Genomic DNA, 12,421 nt, shown 5'->3' with positions numbered 1-12,421 from the left:
AAAGGGAGTGGGGAAAGGAAGTCTTTTGTTTTACATGCACCCTCACCCCCGCCCCAGCATTTCACGGTAGTTAGTTGGATGAAGTAGGACATTAAGAAAGTACTCTCAGAAGGATTATCATTTTTCTTACATTTTTATCAGTTTCTGAGGTTTTCCTTGGATTGCTACACTTTAATCGTTTCCCATTTTGCTGCATACATTACGCTTAATTTTAAAGAATGCTGTCACATTTTGAGTTCATAAAGCAAGACCTTCCGATTTCGCAAATATTTACTAATTTTCAGTAATTATTTAATAATTATTCAATAATCATCTTTCAAGGTAAACTAAGAATAAAAAGTGTAACCAATATCTCCAATGAATTCTTCCAATCCGAACAGCAAGGATGACTGCCCAGAGTAATCTGTTTACCATTAGGCAATTTCGGACACATTGCAAGTTGAGATGGGTAATATAATAAGAGGAAGAACTTTAAAACCTTAATTGCCAAATCAACAATCCCAAAGATCATGCAGAGTAATGTACACATTTTTAAAATGAGTTTCATTTCTCTGTCCTATATTTCTTACCTTTAAAAAAAAAATCCATCATTAATGATTTGCCTTTATGATATGCACAAAGTTTGATCTGGCCCATTTTTTTTTTTTCTATAGGAAATACAGAGAAAATTGAGTGGAAATTATAGTGAAGATTTCTCGGAGATGTTAATTTTCAGATTTTTAATTTTACTTGATGGTAAATTGTCTCCTGTAGTTTTTACGTGTCTAGTAATATTATTCTGAAAAGAAGAAATGAATTTCCTTCTCTTGTAACTTCTCTTTGGTTCTGTAGTTTATTTCTTACATGCAACATGTTCCTAGCCATTTATATCTATTAAATATTTTAGAATTTATATTTTAAAGCATTTTAAGTGTCCTTTAAAGGGTGCATAAAATGTAAACTGCTTAGAAGATTAACCTTGAAAAGAGACAAAGGAACAAAAAAAGACATGTAGAATACGCTTATAGAGACACTCTAGCAGTATTTACGTAGAAGCTTTAAGGCTAAAATGTGTAAGCTAATACACTAGAATTAGCAACAAATTCCCACGTATGAACTTCAAAACTATTAATCTCAGAACCACAAATGTAAATATTAAACCGTTTCTAATAGTTAAAATAAATTCTCCAGGATTTCAACACTTTCCCCTGGGTCTCATCCTCACTTCTTAGAATGACACTAAGGTAGCCTTTATAGTTTGAAATATTCCTTTCATCTATTGAATGACTAATACTAAGTGCTGTGAATACAAATACCTTTCAAATAAAATCAGGAAACCAAAGAACTAACATCCTTCACTCTTCTGATGAGTGTAGGTGGTACAGGGAACTCCCTTACTATGTCCCCTCTCTCTGTCAGAGACAGGGGCATGTGCAGCCTCACTTTTAGTTTTAGAGACAAGAGACTTCACATTAAATGCTCATGTGCCAGGCTGCTGACAGTTTTCCCTGCAGAGCTGCACAATGATACTCATTTTTTAAGTTGACCAACATTCTCTTCTTACTTTTGTAGTATCTGGTATATTGAAAAAGAAGGCATGCATTTAAATAAAAATAAATGATTTAGTCAAGAAGAGAATGTTTATTATATAGCATAATACAGCATATTTTAACAGATAAATTGATATTAGATTGTAATTGACTGATGATAAATCATATAAACCTATTTGTACATGAAGCCATTAAAAAATAATCATTTCAAAAAGCTTTCATATTTTAAAATAATGTTTAGTGGTGAATATCTTCATAACAGTTTAAAACAGTTTATTTTAGGTTCATGTCCTTGATTTTTGCATATTATTTTCAGAGTGGGTTTTAGAAAAGTAAATGTGCATGTATACGTATGTTAAAGGAATTAGAAGTCAGTTTCCAGAGAATACTAAATGGTGTATACAGCCAACACATGTGAACCAAAGCAGAAGTTCTGAAAATGATTTTTTTTTTAATTTTTATATATTCATTGTGCAATGCAGTTGACAGAGTAGCCTACTTATATTTAGTTTACTTGGCATATATGGCAAAGGAAACCATAAAACTATTTAATATTTCCATTTATTATTCCTGTTTTGAAACACCTATCAGAAATGTGTAGTAGAAAGATGAAAAACGCTTATCTTCAAATGCAAAGAAACATACGAATTTTAGAACACTTTGTGTTACTTTATTTATCTAATTATCAATAATCACACATAACTATACACATATGAAAATACATGTGTAAATTCAAAACACACATACCAAATGAGGGCACAGTTGTTATCATCTTTCAATTTGCTACAATACTAATATTTACCTCACTACTTACCTCTGGAATATATCCTCTTATTTTAAGGGAGAAATTGTTACTCCATAGTAAATTGTAATGACTTCATGGAATAAGTTCCATGAATTTTCAAATAAAAGGCTTTATTTTTATTTACTTATTTGTTTATTTATTTGATGGACTAAATGGGACTTTGGAGTGTAAAGGAGCAACCAGAGACCTCAGTGTTACAAATCCCAGCCTGTCAAACTAAATAGTTAATAACAACAACAACAATGAAATCAAAGGGCTGTTTCTGAACCTAATACTTTTGCACTTACTGTCTAAATGCATTCACAGATGGTAAATGTGAAAATGCAAGTTCATCACTGAAAAAGGGGTAATTTAAACTGAATTAGAAAAGGTGCTGTGCAGAAGAAACTGATTATAAACAGAAAAGAAACATTATGTCTCAGTTAATAGATATTACAGAAAATTGGGTTCTCTATCTGAGGTTTCAGTCAAAATGTAAACAATCTTTCCACTGTGCAAGAAAATAATTTACATATTTACATTAGCATGATTTATGTAGTGTATATAAAATATTTATGTGCAGTCTAATGTAAAAATGTACATAAAGTAAGCTCATGAAAAACACATGCAGTAACAATTTCACTTATTCTAAACTTAAGAGTTAGCTCACACTATAGAAAGAGGTCAGAAATCAAATCATAACTCCAAACTGTTTTTTATGCCTTTATCGATTTCAACCACTCTTCTGAGTTCAAATAAATTGATCAAGTTCACTAGATTACAATTATAATTCTCTAACTTCAATGATTGAGTTAATTTAAGACAACTTACCAGGTAAAAATACAATTTATTTCTGTTCTAACATAGTCTAGCTGAATATTGCTAAGGTGTCATTCAGAAATTTTCTACTCACTTCAAATATTCAAAAAGGTTAAGTAAAATAACTTTGGTTATTTAACTGATATTAAAAGAACTGCTAAATATAGCAGGGGAAATGTGGTATGTGATACCGGAAATCACTTAACACATATTCAGTACTCTTAAAAAGAAGAATATATACATGTATATATATACATTTATATTTTCAAATTTGATTTTGCCTGGGGGTGGGGAGAGGAGGGCTTCCTTTCCATTACTTACACATAATTTTGCCATGAATCACCAGCACTGATAGGAAGAACTAGCTTAAATTATGAAAATTAGTTCTACGTGTCTTCATGGTTTCTCATCTCTCAAGTTTTAGCTTTTTACCCAGTGGATTTTTAGATGTCAAGAAAATCTGTGATGATTCAGTTGCCACCAGGGGGCACCAGGAACTCTGGGTGTCCTGACCAATCAAGTCCAGGCTGAAATAAGGATGAGCTAATTATCACACACACACACACACACACACACATACACACACACGCACACACACACACACACACACACACATATTATTTGTTACATTCAATACTTTTAAGCTTTGTTTTTCCTCTGCCTGTGCCAACGTACTAAAGGTCTTCATAAAAATTTGTGAGATGTCTTACAGACCTGTTTCAGCCAAGTTAACTGAAATGGCTCAAAGGCTCAAAGGCAACCTAGAAGGTGAATTATGTTACCGAGAAGTTCTCTCCATTTCTTTTTTTTTTTTTTTTTTTTTTTTTTTTAATAAATATTTGAAAAATTCTGAGTCTCCAGATAGGCCACAGATATTCTGTCACCTACTCTCCACACCCTTATTTCCAAAGCCTTGTACCTGGAAACAGAGCCTGGCCAGGATGGACTATTCTCTGGGGCCTGACAGTCCAGAGTTTTTAATACTCTTCTGAAGTTCCCAGTACTTTTGGCTTGGGAGCATTTTTGTGTTTTTTGTTTTTTGAGGTAAATACCTTTTTTTTCATATTTTTTAATGCAATTTTATTGAGATATATTCAAATACCAGATACTCATCCAAGGTATACAATCAGTGGTTCACAGTATCATCATATAGTTGTGCATTCATCACCACAATAAATTTTTGAACATTTTCATTACTCCAAAAAAAAAAAAGAATAAAAATGAAAATAAAAAAATAACACCCAAAGCATCCCATACCCCTTATCCCTCCCCACCCCCCATTATTTATTCATTTATTGTCTTTGTTTTCTTACTCATCTGTCCATACACTGGGTAAAGGGAGTGTCCGTTTGCAAAGTTTTTGCGATTACACAGTCACATCTTAAGAGCTATATAGTTATACAATCATCTTCAAGAATCAAGGCTACTGTATTACAGTTCAACAGTTTCAGGTATTTCCTTCTAGCTATTCTAATACACTAAAAATTAAAAAGGGATATCTGTATAATGCATAAGAATAACCTCCAGAATGACCTCTCAACTCTATTTGAAATCTCTCAGCCATTCAATTCAAACTCTGCTTGGTTTCATTTCTCTTCCCCCTTTTAGTCCAAGGAGGCTTTCTCAATCCCATGATGCCAGGACCAGGCTCATCCTTGTGAGTCATGTCCCACATTGACAGAGAGACTTACACCCCTGGGAGTCATTTTCTACATAGGGAGGCAGGCAGTGAGTTTACCTGCAGAGTTGGCTTAGAAAGAAAGGCCACATGTGAGCAACAAAAGAGGTTCTCTGGGGTTGGCTGTTAGGCAAAATTATAAGTAGGCTTAGCTTTTCCTTTGCAGGAATACATTTCATAAGGGCAAGCCCCAAGGAATATTTTAAAGACCACTCTTCACCCTAGTCTGCTGTCATGTTTATTATTAAAAATGAAATTTTGTCAAATTTTTTCTGGCTAGCCACAGTCATCAAAACAATGTGGTACTAGCATAAAGATAGATATGTAGACCAATGGAATAGAATTGAGAGTTCAGAAATAAAGTGATATATCTATGGCCAGGTGACTATTGACAAGGCTGCCAAGTACATTAATTGGAGAAAGAACTGTGTCTTCAACAAATGGTGCTGGGAAAACTGGATGTCCTCTGGCAAAAGAATAAACTTAGACCCCAACCTCACAGCATATATAAGAATTAACTCTAACTGGACCCTAAACATAAGAGCTAAAATCATAAAACTCTTAGGAAAAAACATAGGGGGAAACATTCATAACCTTAAATTTGGTAGTGATTTCTTAGATTTGACACCAAAAGTGTGAACAACAAAAGACAGAAAAGATGGACTTCATCAAAATTTAAAAGTTTTGGAAGTCAAAGGACACTATCAAGAAAGAAAAAAGATAACCTAAAAAATAGGAGAAAATAATTACTAACCATATATTTGATAAGGGTTGTATCAGTTTGAATGCATTATGTCCCCTAAAATGCCATTATCTTTGATGGAGTCTTGTGTGGACAGGAAACTATTGGTGTTGATTGGGTTGGAGACTTTTGATTGGATTTTTCCATGGAGATGTGATCACTCAACTGTGGGCGAGATCTTTCACTGGATAATTTCCATGGAGGTGTGGCCCCACCCATTCAGCATGGGCCTTGATTAGTTTACTGGAGCACACTATATAAGCTCAGACAGAAGGAGCAGGCTTGCTACAGCCAAGAGGGACACTTTGAAGAATGCTCAGAAGCTGAGAGAATAGCTGCAGATGAGAGACCGTTTGAAGACAACCATTGAAAGTAGACTTTTGCTCCGGAGAAGTTAAGATAGGACAAACACCCCAAGACCAACTAAGAATGACATTTTTGAGGAATTGCAGCCTAGAGAGGAATGTCCTGAGAGTAAGCTATTTTGAAACCAGAACTTTGGAGCAGATGCCAGCCACGTGCCTTCACAGCTGTCAGAGGTTTTCCGGACAACATTGGCCATCCTCCAGTGAAGGTACCCAATTGCTGATATGTTACCTTGGACACTTTATGGCCTTAAGACTGTAATTGTGTAACCAAATAAACCCCCTTTTATAAAAGCCAATCCATTTCTGATGTTTTGCATTCTGGCAGCATTAGCAAACTAGAACAAGGGCTCAATGTCTAGAATATGTAAAGGACTGCTGCAACTCAAAAACAAAATGTTAAATAACCCAATTTAAAAATGAGCAAAGGACTTGAATAGACATTTCTCCAAAGAAGATACATGAATGGCCAATAAGCACATGAAAGGATGCTCAACATCATTGATTATCAGGAAAATGCAAATAAAAACCATAATGAGATGTCATTTCACACCCACTAGAATCACTTATAAAAATAAGTAATGGAAAATAAGTGTTGGAAAGGAGGTGGAAGAATGGGAATCCTTATACATTGTTGGTCGCATTATAAAATGGTGCAGCCAGTGTGGAAATCAGTTTGGAGTTTCCTCATAAAGTTAGACATAGAATTACTATATGCCCCAGCAATCCTACTTCTTGGTATAAACCCAAAATAATTGAAATCAGAGACTCAAATCATCAGTGTTTATAGAAGCACTATTCACATCAGCCAAAAGGTAGAGAAAACCTAAGAATCCATCAACAAATGAATGACACAATGGAATATCATTCAGCCGTAATACATAAAGTTCTGATACATGCTACAACATGGATGAAACTTGAAGATATAATATTGAGTGATATAAACCAGTTACAAAAAGACAAATATTGTTTGATCTCATTTATATGAAATACATAAAATCAGCAAATTTCATGAAGACAGTAGATTACAGGTTACCAAAGGCTGGGGCAGGGAGTGAGGAGGAATTATTGCTCAATGAATGCAGTGTCTATTTGAGATGCTCTAAAAGTTGGGGTAATGGGTGTTGTTGATGGTAGCACAATATTGAGAATGTAATTAATGCCCCCTAATTGTACTTTGAAAGTAGTTAAAAAGGAAAATTTTCAGTTGGATTTATGTCACTACAATAAAAGTTAAAAAAACAAAAACAAAAACAGATTGGATGGGCCTCAATCCTATATGAGAGGAGTCCTTATAAGCAAAAGAAATTGAATGTGGAAGTAGAAGCCAGATAAGGAGAAAGAGTATCATGTGACAGAGGAAGAGATGAATCTACAAAACAAAGAACGCTAAGGATTCCCAGCAAGACTTCACCAGAATTCTACAGTCTTCCAGAGAAAGCATGACCTTGGCAATATCTTGGTTATAGACTTCTACCATTTAAAACTAGGAGACAATAAATTCCTGTTGTTGAAGAAAATAAAACAAAAGCCTGGTTGTCTACAAACAGGTCTAAACAATAGGAGTTTCTACGTATCAAGGTAATTTAGAAGAAGAATTTTTGTGTTATGACAAAAAAATACATGTATCGCATCCCCTAGTTATGAAATTCTAAACCTGTGGACACTGGCTCCACAGAAAAAGGGCATAAAGGGAATTCTGTACACTGCCGAAAGATGGTGCCATATAGTACTCCCTGACTTGGCCTATAGTGTTGTTCCCTATGGGAAAAGTGGGAAAATATGTATGAGACAGAGGTATCATATGATCTCAACCCAACGTCATTTGAATTTCAACAATATTAGAAGCTTTGAAAGATTAGGATAGTTCTGGCTTAGAAGAAAATGAGCCTAAATACCTCGAAGAAGAAGAACTTTTTGAGGGAAGGAGCATGCTAGGTGAGTCAATGGTCTGAGGCTCAGGGACCTCTGGACCCAGCAACCCATCTATGGTGGTGGTGCTGATTATGAAAATGTGAGCTAAAAGAGCTGCACCACTGTAGCTTAAGTGTAGAGTGACATTACATCTGTGGAGGAATCTGTAGAGCAAGATATCACTGCAGCAGTGGACAAGTGTTCATGATACTGTGTAAAGCCAATTTTCTAATGTTATACAGTGTGGCAGTAATGAAAATAAAATCAGTAGTAAACAGAACGTACTAATCACCTAGAAGATATGATCCCTTTGGACTGAGGTTGAATTCTTGGACAATTAAGGAGAGGAGAAAGCCTTAAGCTAAATAAGCTGTCCTGAAAGAAATTAGTATCTATTCTTCCTTGATGATGTGGCAAATGGGTTACAAATTCATGGTCTGAGGTGAATTTGACTGTCTAGGAGCTGGTTCCCTGAAGAAAAAGAAACAATCTGTGCTGTCCTAAACTTCAAAAAAAAAAAAAAAAAATTCAAGTATTTATGTATTTATTAAATGTTTAGAAAACCAATGAAGGCATACACAATTAAATAGAGTCCCATACCTAAGAGACCTAACACCCTTCATGATGCCTTTGTGACTCATGTTCCCTTTTAAAAACAGGGAGCGTTATCACATGCTTAGAGAAATATGTAACCAGTCAGATTTTCTCAGCGTTAATTTCAGCCATATCAACAGCAATGATATCTTCATAATCAAACTATTGACCATAAACTGTAAATAGAGTCAATGCACAATAAGGATTTTGTCATCTGGCTTGTCTAAGGTTGTTTTCTTTTCCTCCTCCCTGCACTCAGATCAGATAGAAAATTTCACAAAAATTTACTCTCCATTTCAGATTCTATGCAGACATTCTTACTATTTGGTTTAGTAGATGCATTGCTTTAGATAAAGCTCTTGGGTTAAGCTGGCCATTCTCTAGTTGATTTTAGATTGATGAAATGACTGAGGTCAATCTTAGTTTAATTGAGTATTTTAATATCAGATAGTCACTCTGTCGGCAATGTTTTAACAGACAACCTTTGGTGGCTAAGTCTGCAAAATGAAAGATGTGAAAATCCTGGCAGAAAGTGGTCTCATTTAATAGGGACAGATGATAACCATAGAAGACAAAGCATACTTTATCTACCTCACAACTACTAGGAAAGGGAAAGTTCTTCTGCATTCCATTAAAGAAGGACAGGACCCATATAAGAGTTCTTTCATATCTCAATTTGGAATTAATTTTTCTATACCACCATATCTCAGTCTTAATTTTAATGTTATAATGTATTTACATATACCTTTGTATTAAATTTTTGAGGGAAAAAATACTTTCTACATTTGAATAAAGATGTATTATAATGACAAGCACTCCCTCTGGGACTTTTGGGAAACCATCCAATATAGGTTATCACATTTTAGATACGTGATAGTTGTGATTTTTATGTGACTTGATTGCTTATACTTGTTTTTATGTGATTTGATTGCTTATACTTGTTTCCAAAGTTGTAAAGCAGGGCAGAGAAGGCATTGAATGGAAAGATGGAGAAAGCAGTTATAATCTTAGAGTTAATGTCAGAATTCTACCTATTGAAATATCTCAAAATATAAGGAATATTAAAAAGAGGAACAAATGTTCTATAATCAGCCATTTTAGTTTTAGTTTATAAAGTTGAAAGTTTAAAGAAATGATACATTTTATCAAAAAATTAAGTATAAATTTCATATGTATTTAGTATAGCTTATGTATTATTAAAAGTTCATTATAATTATACATGAATTTGAGTATAATGGTGTATGCATAATTTTTCATTTCTTATGTTTTGCAGATAGAGAATAGCATAAAAGATATTCTCTAGTAATACTTGTAATACAAATTTAAAATTTTCCAGAGGTCATCATTATAAGGCATTTATCCCAATATTAAAAGTAAATGCTTATCAGAAGGCAGGGCAACATGGTGGAGTGATGAGGTGTGGATTCTAGTTACTCCTCTAGTGCAGCTGGTAAGTAGCCAGGGACTGTATGGAACAGCCGCTTCATGTCATGCATCATACACCAAAGTAGAATAGGTGGAACAGCTGAGATTGGATCAAAAAACTGTAAGTTTTCCTGGCCAGAGGGCTGGTGCCTCCTGTCCCCCAGGCATGGCAGACTGTCTAGGAGCTGGTTCCCTGAAGAAAAAGAAACAATTTGTGCTGGAAGCAAGGAGTGGGGCTCAACCCAGCACCAATTGCAGAATTAATTAACAAATTCAGATTGCTGAATAAAAGCTCGAAGCACAGATAAACCAACAGTGGGCACCAAAGAAGCTGCGACAAATCCATCCAGCAGAGAGGAGGTGGGGCTGACATCAACAACAACAAAAAAAAAACAGAGACTTTTGAAGTCGGAGGTGTTCATAATACTGGAAACGGGCTGGGCTCCAAGAAAAGGGGGCACATGGAGATGGTTACCAAATCAGGCTCTTGTTCTGCAAAGGTATTTTTTTTTTCTCTTTCTTGCTCTCCAACTCATTATCTTTATACTTTTCAATAGCCAATCAGAGCTCCTGCTTCAGCACTGCCCAAGGCAATGGCAGAATTAAGAATTAAAGTTGTCCAACAGTAGCTATTTAGGTGAACTGTTTTAAAAAAAGCTGAAAAAGAGTTCAGACCTCAATTGGAGATATGAATGAAGCAGATCTGGTTAGGACTAAGGCAAATCAAACAAAAGGATAAAGGACTATATTGACTGTGTCTTAAAACTTCAACTTCTATGTGAGACCAAGGGAAGACATGTTTATTTGGTACAGGATCTATATTTTCTGTAGCACACTAAATAATTTAACTTGTGCAGTCAGTTAATTCAAACTCCATAATTACATAGAACTTTGAATAGGAAATGAAATCTGGTAGGTTTGTACAGATTAGTGTGAAATTCTAATACATCCCAAAGTAATTTGGGTGGAGAAAAAGGATATATTTTCAGGGACCTCTGGGGAACTGAGGAATGCAGAAATTTTGGACTTCCCCACCTGGGTTGTTACTGGTGTTCTTGCAAACCTTCAGGGCTTTCTGTTTGGTAGGATGAGCCCTCAATCTTGGGGCATCCCCTTGAGAAGCTTGTTGTTGCAAAGGAGAGGCTCAGCCTACTTATAATTGTGCCTGAGTCTCCCCCAGAGAATGTTGTTGCTCAGATGTGGCCCATCTTGAGTCCCAGTGGTAAAAATTTCCCTGGCAACATGGGACCTGACTCCTGGATATGAGCCTGGACACAGTGTTGTGGGATTAAGAATATCTTCTTGACCAAAAGGGGGAAGCGCAATGAAACAAAAAGTTTCAGTGGCTGAGAGATTTCAAATGGAGTTAAAAGGTCACTCTGGAGGGCATTCTTATGTGCTATATAGATATCCCTTTTTTACTTTTTTATTGTTTTGGAATAGCTAGAAGGAAACACCTGAAACTGTCAAATGCAACCCAGTAGCCTTGATTCTTGAAGACAATTGCATAACTATGTAGCTTACATGATGTGACTGTGTGATTGTGAAAACCTCATGGCTCACACTCTCTGTGTCCAGTGTATGGACAGATGAGTAGATAAATGGTGACAAAAACTAAATGAAAACAGGGTGGGATGGGGGCAATGGAATGTTTTGGGTGTTCTATTTTTATTTTTCTTTATTTTTTTCTTTTGGAGTAAGAAAAGTGTTCAAAAGTTGATTCTGGTGATGAATGCACAATTATATGATGGTACCATCAAATGGTTGCTTGTACACTGTGGATGATTGTAGGATATGTGAACATATCTCAATAAAACTTTATTAAAAATCAATCAGTGTAATATACCATATTAATAGAATAAAGGAAAAATAAAAAAATTAATGCTTATCATAAGACATTTCTTTCTCTAAAGATGTCTAATTTGAATCCTGAACACAGAACCAGAATGATTCACCTATTCAGATATGCATATCCTATATTTTTATAAGGTCTACTTGGCTCATAGACTTTTCACATTTCTCTATGTCAAGTAGAATCCAACTGGTTTCCACCTTAGTGTCCATTCAAGGGAATGATATTTCATTCCTGAATCAGGATCTGTACCTGCTTTTCAAAATCTGCATGTGTAGTTTATACAACTACTTTTCTTAGGAAAAAAATCATTTAGCAAGATGGTGGAATGAGATATTACAGGGATCTATCATCCCACAGAGTTTTTGAACAAGTCAAATCTGGCAGAACCACCTTTGTTAAAGCTCCTGAAAATAGTTGAACAGTTGTACCAACTTGCCATGTGGCTAATCAAGGAAAAGGTAAATTAAAAACAGTAGGAAAACTTCATGGCAGCTTTGGAAGCCTTTCTCCTACCCCTCCCCTAGCTTAGTGCAAAGCCATTTCTGGAGGGAGTAAAACAACACTAATGCACTTATAATTGTGCTTTCACATCTGTACCAATCCATCTGGAGGCAGCTTGAAGGACTGAACCAGAGTGCTTGTCTCTCTCTTGCTGGATCCAGAATTCCCCCCAATAAGAAAAAATAAAATTACAGCTGCCTGGGACAAAACATTTG

The sequence above is a fragment of the Choloepus didactylus genome, chromosome 7 (genome assembly GCF_015220235.1).
Source record: "Choloepus didactylus isolate mChoDid1 chromosome 7, mChoDid1.pri, whole genome shotgun sequence".
Classification (NCBI taxonomy): Eukaryota; Metazoa; Chordata; class Mammalia; order Pilosa; family Megalonychidae; genus Choloepus; species Choloepus didactylus.
This window is presented reverse-complemented; position numbering follows the sequence as displayed.